This window comes from Salmo salar, chromosome 25 (assembly GCF_965601325.2).
Source record: "Salmo salar chromosome 25, fSalSal1, whole genome shotgun sequence".
NCBI lineage: Eukaryota > Metazoa > Chordata > Actinopteri > Salmoniformes > Salmonidae > Salmo > Salmo salar.
In genome coordinates, this window is record NC_138315.1 from 35124995 (window position 1) to 35136896 (window position 11902).

Here is an 11902-nt window from a genome sequence, read left to right on the forward strand (position 1 = left end):
ACCTCCATAGTAGGTGGGTTGGGGAGGGGGGGGTGTAGCACAAGAACCATCGGTGACGATGGCCACCTTCCCTTCCCTCCCTTTAGTTTGGGATTATTTTTGTTTTGGGGTTATTTTTGTGTTTTTTGTTTAAGGTGCATCCGGGTCTGCACCTTTGGGGGGGGGGGGGGGGGGGGGGTACTGTCACGTTTTGACCAGTAAAGGGGTTATTTGTTATTGTAGTTTGGTCAGGACGTGGCAAGGGGTGTTTGTTTTATGTGGCTCGGGGTTTGTTGGGCTATGTGTTTATATAGAGGGGTGTTTGTTTAGAGTGTTCTGGGGTTTTTGGTCTATGTTCTTGTTAGTTTATTTCTATGTTATTTCTAGTCTTTCTATGTCTATGTTTAGTTAATGGGGTTGACCTTCAATTGGAAGCAGCTGCTCCTCGTTGCTTCTAATAGAAGGTCTTATTTAAGAGGGGTGTTTTTCCTATGGGATTTGTGTGTAGTTGTCTCCTTGTTTAGTGTTTGTGCACCTGACAGGACTGTTCCGTTATCGTCGTTATTTTTGTATACGTGTTTGTTTTCGGTTTTCCCTTCTTTCTGCCATTAAAAAAGAAGATGAGTATACATATTCCCGCTGCGTTTTGGTCTGATCATTACGACACCCATTACAGTTATGCAATTAAAATAAACAAAAATGCCTTTTCCTCATGCGGAAAAAATGTGTACACCCCTAACTTTACATTCAAATAAAATGGCTAAAATTAGAATCAGGTACACCAAAACAGGTGCAAATGATTAGGAAATCATTAAAGACAAACTTAGGAGGGTCAACACCTGGGTAAAGACCAAAACTACTGGAACAATGTGCTCTGGACAGATGAGTCAAAGGTGGAGTTGTTTGGTCGCAATGCCAGACGACATGTTTGGCGAAAACTAAACACTGCCTTTGAACAGAAGAACCTCTACCAACAGTAAAGCATAGAGGCGGTGGCATTATGGCTTGGGGCTGCCTCAGGGCCTGGCCAACTTGCCATCATTGAGTCAACCATGAATTCTATCTTGTACCAGAGAATTCTTGAGGAGAATGTGATGCCATCTGTCAAAAAGCTGAAGCTGAACCTAGCATGGATCTTGCAACATGACAATGATCCAAAACACAAAAGCAAAGCTACAACAGAATGGCTCAAGAAAAAGAAATGGAGGGTTATGGAATGACCAAGTGAAAGCCCAGATCTCAATCCTATCGAAATGGTGTGGGGGGACTTGAAGTGGGTCATGCATGCAAGAAAGCCCTCGAACATGACACAGTTGAAGCAGTACTGTAAGGAAGAGTGGGCAAAAATGTCCACCAGTCTATGTAAGAGACTGATAGACAGTTACAAGAAACGTCTACATGAAGTTATTTCAGCCAAAGAGGGCAACACAAGCTATTGAAGTTAGGTGTGTACATATTTTTTCCGCACTATGGAATTGCATTTCTGTTGATTTTTGATGAATAAATGATTGCAAAGTATAATCTTTCAGTGTCATTTGTTAAATTAGGTTACCTTTATCTGTCAATAGTGTTGAAGTGAAGATTACATATCAATCTGTCCAAATATGTAAAACAAATTACAACTTTCTAGGGGGTGTACTTACTTTTTCACATGACTGTACCTCATGAATAGACAATAGCTCACACAAAATATATTTTTTATAATATACACTGCTGTTCAAAAGTTTGGGGTCACTTAGAAATGTCCTTGTTTTTGAGAGAAAAGCAATTTTTTTGTCCATTAAAATAACATCAAATTGATCAGAAATACAGTGTAGACATTGTTAATGTTGCAAATGACTAATGTAGCTGGAAACGGCAGATTTTTTATGGAATATCTACATAGGCATACAGAGGCCCATTATCAGCAACCATCACTCCTGTGTCAAATGGCACGTTGTGTTAGCTAATCCAAGTTTATCATTTTAAAAGGCCAATTAATCATTAGAAAACCCTTTTGCAATTATGTTAGCACAGCTGAAAACTGTTGTTCTGATTAAAAAAGCAATAAAACTGGCCTTCTTTAGACTAGTTGAGTCACTGGAGCATCAGCATTTGTGGGTTCGATTACAGGCTCAAAATGGACAGAAACAAAGCACTTTCTTCTGAAACTCGTCAGTCTATTCTTGTTCTGAGGAATTAAGGATAAGGAAAGGAAACAAGGACATTTCTAAGTGACCCCAAACTTTTGAACGGTAGTGTGTGTACATATATATATGTGTATATATATATATATATATATATATATATATATATATATATATATATATATATATATATATTTCAATCATAATGTGTGTTCCTTACATCATGATACTTCCTCCATCCTGGTTTGGAGTGTTAGAACCCAGACGTCCCAGGTTCATCTTCCTCAACCTTGTCATCAGACATTATAACAGTATTATTACATTGCAAAAAGTGGCTGATGTGATAAGTTAATCACACAACAATGGAATTTAACATAGTGTCACGTGTGCTCCCTCTCTGGCCTCTCGGTCACCAGGCTACTCGTTATGGCGCACACCTGTCACCATCGTTATGAGCACCTGCTCATTATCAGACTCACCTGGACTCCATCACCTCCCTGATAACTTTCCCTATATATATGTCACTCCCTTTGGTTACTTCCCCAGGCGTTATTGTTTCTGTTTCAGTGTTAAGTCTGTGCGTTGTTCGTGTTTGTTGTTTTGTTTTATGTTGCGTTTATTTATGAAAACACTCACTCCTTGAACTTGCTTCGTGACTCTCAACGCACATCGTTACACATAGTCACATACCTGTGGTGGTGCCTGGAACTGATGATTGGCCATGATTGAATTCCTGGGATATCGTCCAGAAAACAATATCATATTAATTTGAGCCAAATCAATATATGATCATCTCATGAAAAAAAAAGTTTTTACATAATGCAAAATTCTGTTCATAATATTACAGTAGTTGATATTACCAAGGAAATTGTCTGTATTTGCAACGGTACCATACAAGTGCAGCAGCAACAATCAGACAGAGAATGACCAGTAGAACCCAACAGGCAGCAGAGGTCTCTGTGAGGAGAGGGGATACAGTTAATAAGAAACAGTCTGTATTTACAATTACATATCATTTTGTTGCCCAGCAGCCATCATGGCGCTGATGCAAACACGTTCCTGCAGAAAACAAAGAGATAATACTAGGTTATAAGACATGTACATAAGCAGTAAGAAATAAGTGTGTACCATGACCATCTTAGTTAGTGGTTATACAGTAACTTTCTGTAGCAAGGGGAATGAGGCCATAAGTCTGATACTAACACATGCAGTGAAAGATAAGTGAGCATCTGGCTCAACTTTGTAATCCATGCTACATCACATTTCTCAAAACTTAATATATGTGTTTTATGTGTATACCAGGAATGGCTGTATTGTTCCCAGACACATTTACCTATGGGTCAATACAGTTTTCAATCAATCAGGCAATCAATCAACGATCCAATAAATAAATAAATTGCTTAACAACTATAAGCAATTTATAAAGAAGTATAAGCAACCAGTATGAATAGTGTGTGTGTATGTATGTATGCATGTGTGTGTGTCTAAGGTGCTTCTCACCAGAGGATGTGTGACCATAGAGGGAGCCAGTTGCTCGTCCGTAGGGATTGGAGGCCTCACAGACATAGAGACCATTCAGCTCAGAGCTGAGACTGAGGAGGTGCAGTTTGTCTCCCTCTGCTCTCACTGAAGACCCAGGCCATGGCTGGACCACTCTGGGGAGAGAGAGAGAGGAGGGGAGGGGCTGTGTGTGTGTGTGTGTGTGTGTGTGTGTGTGTGTGTGTGTGTGTGTGTGTGTGTGTGTGTGTGTGTGTGTGTGTGTGTGTGTGTGTGTGTGTGTGTGTGTGTGTGTGTGTGTGTGTGTGTGTGTGTGTGTGTGTGTGTGTGAAAGACAAAGGCATCATTTGACTGCCAGCATAATTCAACAACTGTCCTTTAGATATGAAAATTCTGAAGCTTCAAGCTTATTTAGATCTCATGTCTTAAACTGGTTTGAACTAGTTTACATAGGAGTGAGTACCTGCTCCAGGTGTAGTTGGGTTGTGGGTTACCATCTGATACACATAGGAAGACTGTGGCTTTAGAGGCCTCACTAAGGGTGATGCTCACTGTCTGAGATGGATCTATGAGAGAGAGAGAGAGAGAGAGAGAGAGGAGAGAGAGAGAGAGAGAGTCAGCCTATAGGGAGGAAGTCAGTACAACCTCTCCCTCAACGTCAATAAAATCAAGGAGCTGTTTGTAGACTATTGAAGAAGGAGGGGAGAGCAAACTTCCATCCACATCGACGGGGCTGTTGTGGAGCAGGTCGTAACCTTTCGGTTCTTTGGCGTCCACATTAGTAAGGAAGTAACATGGTCCACACTCGCACAGTCCTGAAGAGAACGGGCCCTCAGATCCTCAAAGAAGTATACAGCTGCACTCTCTAGAACATCTTGACTGACTGCATCACCGCTTGGTATGGCAATTGCACCGCTCTTGACCACAAAGCACTGCAAAGGATGGTGCGGACAGCACAGTACTGTACATCACAGGGACCGAGCTCCTTGCCATCTCTATATCAAGTGGTGCCAGAAGAAGGCCCAAAAAATTGCCAAAGAGTCCAGCCACCCAAACCATAGACTGTTCACTCTGCTACCGTCCGGTAAACGGTAACAGAGCATCGGCTCTAGGACCAACAGGCTCAGAAACAGCTTCTACCCACAAGCCATAAGGCTGCTAAATAATCAATTATGGTACCTAAACTATCAGCACTGTCTCCATCTTGCACTGACCCTATCCACACAACTAGACTTTATATTCGCACCATATACACAATCACTCACACACTACACTGTGACTCCCACACAAATCCCTCACACAGTCAAACACTATATACGCACACAAACACACACACACACATAACACAAATGCATACTGACACAACACAAACACATAAATACACACGGACACACACACTATTATACTTACACACACTTTAACACATGATTTGCAACTGGCAGCTTCATTAAATAGTAGCCCCTCAGGGGTGCATGCTCAGTCCCCTCCTGTACTCCATGTTCACCTATGACTGCGTGGCCAGGCATGACTCCAACACCATCATTAAGTTTGCAGATGACACAACAGTGGTAGGCCTGATAACCGACAACAACGAGACAGCCTATAGGGAGGAGGTCAGAGACCTGACCTGGTGGTGCCAGAATAACAACCTATCCCTCAACATGATCAAGACAAAGGAGATGATTGTAGACTACAGGAAAAGGAGGACCGAGCACACCCCCATTCTCATCGACGGGGCTGCAGTGGAGCAGGTTGAGAGCTTCAAGTTCTTTGGTGTCCACATCACCAACAAACTAGAATGCTCCAAACACATCAAGAGAGTTGTGAAGAGGGCACCAGAAAGCCTATTCCCCCCTCAGGAGACTGAAAAGATTTGGCATGGGTCCTCAGATCCTCAAAAGGTTCTACAGCTGCAACATCGAGAGCATCCTGACGGGTTGCATCACTGCCTGGTATGGCAACTGCTCGGCCTCTGACCACAAGGCACTACAGAGGGTAGTGCGTACGGCCCAGTACATCACTGGGGCTAAGCTGCCTCCCATCCAGGACCTCTACACCAGGCGGTGTCAGAGGAAGGCCCTAAAAATTGTCAAAGATTCCAGCCACCCTAGTCATAGACTGTTCTCTCTGCTACCGCACGGAAAGAGGTACCGGAGCGCCAAGTCTAGGTCCAAGAGGCTTCTAAACAGCTTCTACCCCCAAGCCATAATACTCCTGAACATCTAGTCAAATGGCTACCCAGACTATTGGTCCCCCCCCTCCCCCCGTCAACACCACTGCCACTCTCTGTTGTCATCTATGCAAAGTCATTTTAATAACTCTACCTAAATGTACATACTACCTCAACTAACCGGAGATATCTCTGACTGTGCTTGGTAAAAACTATGAGTGTGTAGAAATACTGTGTATTGTCAATCTCATCTACACATTTAGATATGTAGATGTACAGGGTAAAAGGGATCTTGAAGGAAGGCTATCACTCCATTTTGTAACGCCATGCCATAACTTGTGGACGGCGCTTAATTGGAGCAAACTTCCTCCTACAACAGGACAATGACCCAAAGCACAGTTCCAAACTATGCAATAACTATTTAGGGAAGAAGCAGTCAGCTGATATTCTGTCTATAATGGAGTGGCCAGCACGGTCACCGGATCTCAACCCTATTGAGCTGTTGTGAGAGCAGCTTGACCGTATGGTACGTAGAAGTGCCCATCAAGCCAATCCAACTTGCGGGAGGTGCTTCAGGAAGCATGGGGTGAAATCTCTTCAGATTACTTCAAATGTGCTTAGTCATCATGTCTTCTCTATTGTTAGCAAAACATGCTAAGGTTCCTCATCCTCCACAACACTATTCTCACTTATCGCTGCAATTTAAGGCCAGTTGCGGTAGAGAGAACTTCTGTTTCGGTAATGAGAATTTAATAATACAGACTATATTTTGAAATATATATAATTAACTATTAATTTAAATATTATTTACTAACTGTTGATATTTTGCTTTATGTCCTGTTTAATTGTAGGAGGACATTTTTCTGTCAGCACAAACGTCAAAAAACAAATGTCTCGACTATTTCTGCAGAGAAACTTACATTCATCAAAGGTTAGTGGTCTATTAAATTACAGATGCATCTGTTTTGTTCCATTATTACTGACCAATATAAGCCTGTTTGTTGATTTTTGTGAAAAGGTTTGGGCTAAGTTGCTGAAATAGCTGAACCCACTAATTTGAAGGGGTGTCACATACTTTTGTATATATAGTGTATTATTAGAGAGAGGGGTAGCAAGTCATACAGAATCTGGCCTATTGTGAAAAGGTTTGGGCTACATTGCAAGATGTGCATAATATGCATTATTTTACATATAGCTTAGCCTCCATAACTGTTTTACATAAACTATTAATAGGTCCTCATTATTATAAAATGGCAATCTCAAAATGTAGTATAATTACATAATTACCGTTCCCATATGACTGTAGTAATGAGAAGAGCAAAGCATTTTACGGAATCTGTGCTGTGTGATTCTACTCATGATCCAGAGGGATCCAGAAAGTAGGTTTCCAATTGATGTCATAAAATGCCATACTATTGACCTCATGTTTTTGTCTCTTTTTTCTTATTGACACAAGGCAAGACAATAACACCCACCAAACACACAATCCCACCATTCAACTGTAGTCCTTGTCCTTTTAGGGTACAATAAGGCACACACATCAGCTCAGTGTGTTTACTATGTTTTTAACTCAGTAGTTTTGAGACATGCTGAGCATGCACAAGTATCTGGGAATGTATTGAATATCTTAGTCTTGATTAAGTGTAAGAATAGAGTCAGGGCTTTTGGCTTATTATTCTAATAACATATTCACTAAGTAGTTTCAGCCGAGACTGGACCCAGATCAGTATGTGCTTTAGCCATCTCCTCTGATTGTGGCTGCCCAACCACATTTCAGCATCAATAGGATATCATAGTTCATAAGCACAGCTAAATACTAATAATGGTCTTATCTGTGTGTTTATGTAACATCTCTGTTTATTAGAGTTCATAAACATCTATTCTACAGGTCTCTTTTGGACAGTTTTTTTTGGCTTTTGTTTTCTCTTCGTGTACACAGGTGATTGGTGAATGCAGGACTGTGGTATAGGGGGAGGATGTGGACTTATCCTTCAAACTGATAGAGACAACACAGGAGCTTAAACAGATAACATGGCTGAAAAGTACTCAGGATGAAAAAAATATAATTTGATGCATATTTATCCAAATGGGGTTACTGACTTCATTGCACCAAATGGAGTCCAGTTTATTGGGAACTCATCAGGAAAACTTGGATCAATTCGAATAACAGCTGTCAGACTGTTGGATGAAGGCACCTTCACATGTATCTTCAATGTTATCCTCTTACATCTAGACGTTCCGCTAGCGGAACACCACTCCAATATCCAATGATAGGGCGTGGCGCGAAATACAAACTCCTCAAAAATCCGAAAACTTCCATTTTTCAAACATATGACTATTTTACACCATTTTAAAAACAAGACTCTCCTTTATCAAACCACACTGTCCGATTTCAAAAAGGCTTTACAACGAAAGCAAAACATTAGATTATGTCAGCAGAGTACCCAGCCAGAAATAATCAGACACCCATTTTTCAAGCTAGCATATAATGTCACAAAAAACAAAACCACAGCTAAATGCAGCACTAACCTTTGATGATCTTCATCAGATGACACTCCTAGGACATTATGTTATACAATACATGCATGTTTTGTTCAATCAAGTTCATATTTATATCAAAAACCAGCTTTTTTACATTAGCATGTGACGTTCAGAACTAGCATTCCCACCGAACACTTCCGGTGAATTTACTAAATTACTCACGATAAACGTTCACAAAAAACAGAACAATTCTTTTAAGAATTATAGATACAGAACTCCTTTATGCAATCGCGGTGTCCGATTTTAAAATAGCTTTTCGGTGAAAGCACATTTTGCAATATTCTGAGTAGATAGCTCGCCATCACGGGCTAGCTAATTTGACACCCACCAAGTTTGGTACTCACCAAACTCAGATTTACTATAAGAAAAATTGGATTACCTTTGCTGTTCTTCGTCAGAATGCACTCCCAGGACTTCTACTTCAACAACAAATGTTGGTTTGGTTCCAAATAATCCATAGTTATATCCAAATAGCGGCGTTTTGTTCGTGCGTTCAAGACACTATCCGAAGGGTGACATGCGGACGCGTATCGTGACAAAACATTTCAAAATATTCCATTACCGTACTTCGAAGCATGTCAAACGCTGTTTAAAATCAATTTTAATGCGATTTTTCTCGTAAAATAGCGATAATATTCCAACCGGGAGTCGTTGTTTTCGTTCAAAGACTGAAAAAGTAAAATGGACTCTTCACGTGCATGCGCACGCCCGTCTCATTGTTCTCAGATCGACCACTTACCAAATGCGCTACTGTTTTTCAGCCAGTAACTGCAGAGTCATCATTCAACGTTCTGGCGCCTTCTGAGAGCCTATGGGAGCCTTAGAAAGTGTCACGTTACAGCAGAGATCCTTTGTTTTGTATAGAGTCGACAAAGAAGGCCAAGAAATGGTCAGACAGGGTCCTTCCTGTACAGAATCTTCTCAGGTTTTGGCCTGCCATTTGAGTTCTGTTATACTCACAGACACCATTCAAACAGTTTTAGAAACTTTGGAGTGTTTTCTATCCAAAGCTAATAATTATATGCATATTCTAGTTTCTGGGCAGGAGTAGTAACCAGATTAAATCGGGTACGTTTTTTATCCGGCTGTGAAAATACTGCCCCCTATCCATAACAAGTTATCCCCAGTGGAGCATAACATTTTTACATTTTACATTTTAGTCATTTAGCAGACGTCCTTATCCAGAACGACTTACAGTAGTGAATGCATACATTTCATTTCATGGATTTTTTTTTTTGTTGTACTGTCCCCCCATGTGAATCGAACCCACAACCCTGGCGTTGCACACACCATGCTGGCGTTGCAAACACCATGCTCTACCAACTGAGCCACAGGGAAGACACTGCTACAGTAGGGAGAACACAGGGGGAGAACACAGGGGCCTGTGGCACAGTGAGATCCAACAGGAAGAGAATGACAATATTAAAAACAAAATTGCAAGGGGGAGGTGGAGTTCCAAATGAACGGGAAGATAATGGCAGTGAAATGTCATGACAAGCGCAATGTTCTTGTTCTGTCCACTGTGTTTACCTCCAAAATGTAGGACACAGGAAAACTGGACTATGTCACCGGAGGTAGGAAAATAAAGCCAGACTGTGTCTTGAAGTACAACAAGAAGATGGGAGCAGTTGACAAAGTGGACATGCAGAACAGTTTTGTTGAGGGTGCCAGAAAGTCCTTTAAATGGTACAAGAAGCAATTTTTCCAGCTAAGAGACATATTGTAGGTCTCTTCAACGGCCACATTGTTCAACGGCAGGTCACAGGACAGGTGATCTTATACCAGAAGTACAGGATAAACCACACCACACTTCTCGTTGTCCGTCTACTGCCTCTGACAATCCTCTACACCTCACTGGACACCACTTTCCAAGTGATGTCCCTCAGACCACCCTGCAAGAAAAAAGCACAAGGAGGCATTGCAAGGTCTGTCTAACATCTACCCGATGACAGAAACAAAGGAAGATGACCAAGTACAGGTGTGAGTCATGTAACACAGCCTTGTGTGCAGTTCCTTGCTTATTGCAAATACCACACCCTGAAGCACTACTGTGGAAAGTAGGCTTATAACGGCTGGTACAATAAATGTAATTGTAAAATGTATTGAAATGTTTGACTTGGGGTGTTTGATGGGGGGGGATTGGGGAAATGTTCCCAAACAATTGAAAATGAACGTGTCACATTCTTCTTCGTCAGATGATAAAGAAAAATCATTGTCGGACCAAAACGCAGCGGGGTTATGTGCACTCATCTTCCTTTATTTAATTGGCAAAGAAGGAAAAACCAAAATAAACACGTACACAAAACACAATGACGAATAACAGGCCAGTAAAGCATTAAGGCTATACCTAGCACAATCTCCTACAAACTACCAACACAAACACATACCTATATATAGGACTCTCTATCAGAGGCAACTAGGAAACACCTGCCTCCAATTGAGAGTCCAACACCCAATGACCTAAACAAAGAAATACTAATACTAGAATGAACATAGAAATACAAAACATATAACATAGCCCAAAACCCGGAAATAATAAATCAAACACCCTTCTAAACAACCATCCACCCCGAACCACATAAAACAGATACCCCCTGCCACGTCCTGACCAAACTACAATACAAATAACCCCTAATACTGGTCAGGACGTGACAACATGATTGTTTACCTGAAATTAAATACTTTTTTTTGACTCCTGGGCTCTATTTCTGAAATAAATCAAATCAAATTTCACCTTACAGTGAAATGCTTACTTACAAGTCCTTTACCAACAATCCAGTAAAAAAAAGTTCAGAGTAATAAATAGATAAGTAAAAAATGAAAATAACAAATAATTAAAGAGCAGCAGTAAAATATCAGTAGAGAGGCTATATACAGGGTTACGGGTACAGAGTCAATTTTCGGGGCCACAGGTTAGTCAAGGTAATTGAGGTAATATGTACACTACTGTTCAAAAGATTGAGGTCACTTAAAATAATTAAATAACATAAAATTGATCAGAAATACAGTGTAGACATTGTTAATGTTGTAAATGACTATTGTAGCTGGAAACGGCTGGTTTTTGTATGGAATATCTGCATAGGCGTACAGAGGCCCATTATCAACAACCATCACTCCAGTGTTCCAATGGCACGTTGTGTTAGCTAATGCAAGTTTATCATTTTAAAAGGCTAATTGATCATTAGAAAACCCTTTTGCAATAATGTTACCTGCAAAACAAAGAAAAAGCCATATCTCAGACTGGCTAAAAAAGAAAAGATTAAGATGGGAAAAGAACACAGACACTGGACAGTGGAAGATTGGAAAAAAGTGTTATGGACAGACAAATCTAAGTTTGAGGTGTTCGGATCACAAAGAAGAACATTCGTGAGACGCAGACCAAATGAAAAGATGCTTGAGGAGAGCTTGACGCCATCTGACAAGCATGGTGGAGGAAGCATGGGTGAAATCTCTTCAGATTACCTCAACAAATTGACAACTAGAATGACAAAGGTCTGCAATGCTGCAATTGCTTCAAATGGAGGATTCTTTGACAAAAGCAAAGTTTGAAGGACACAATTATTATTTCAATGAAAAATCATTATTTCTA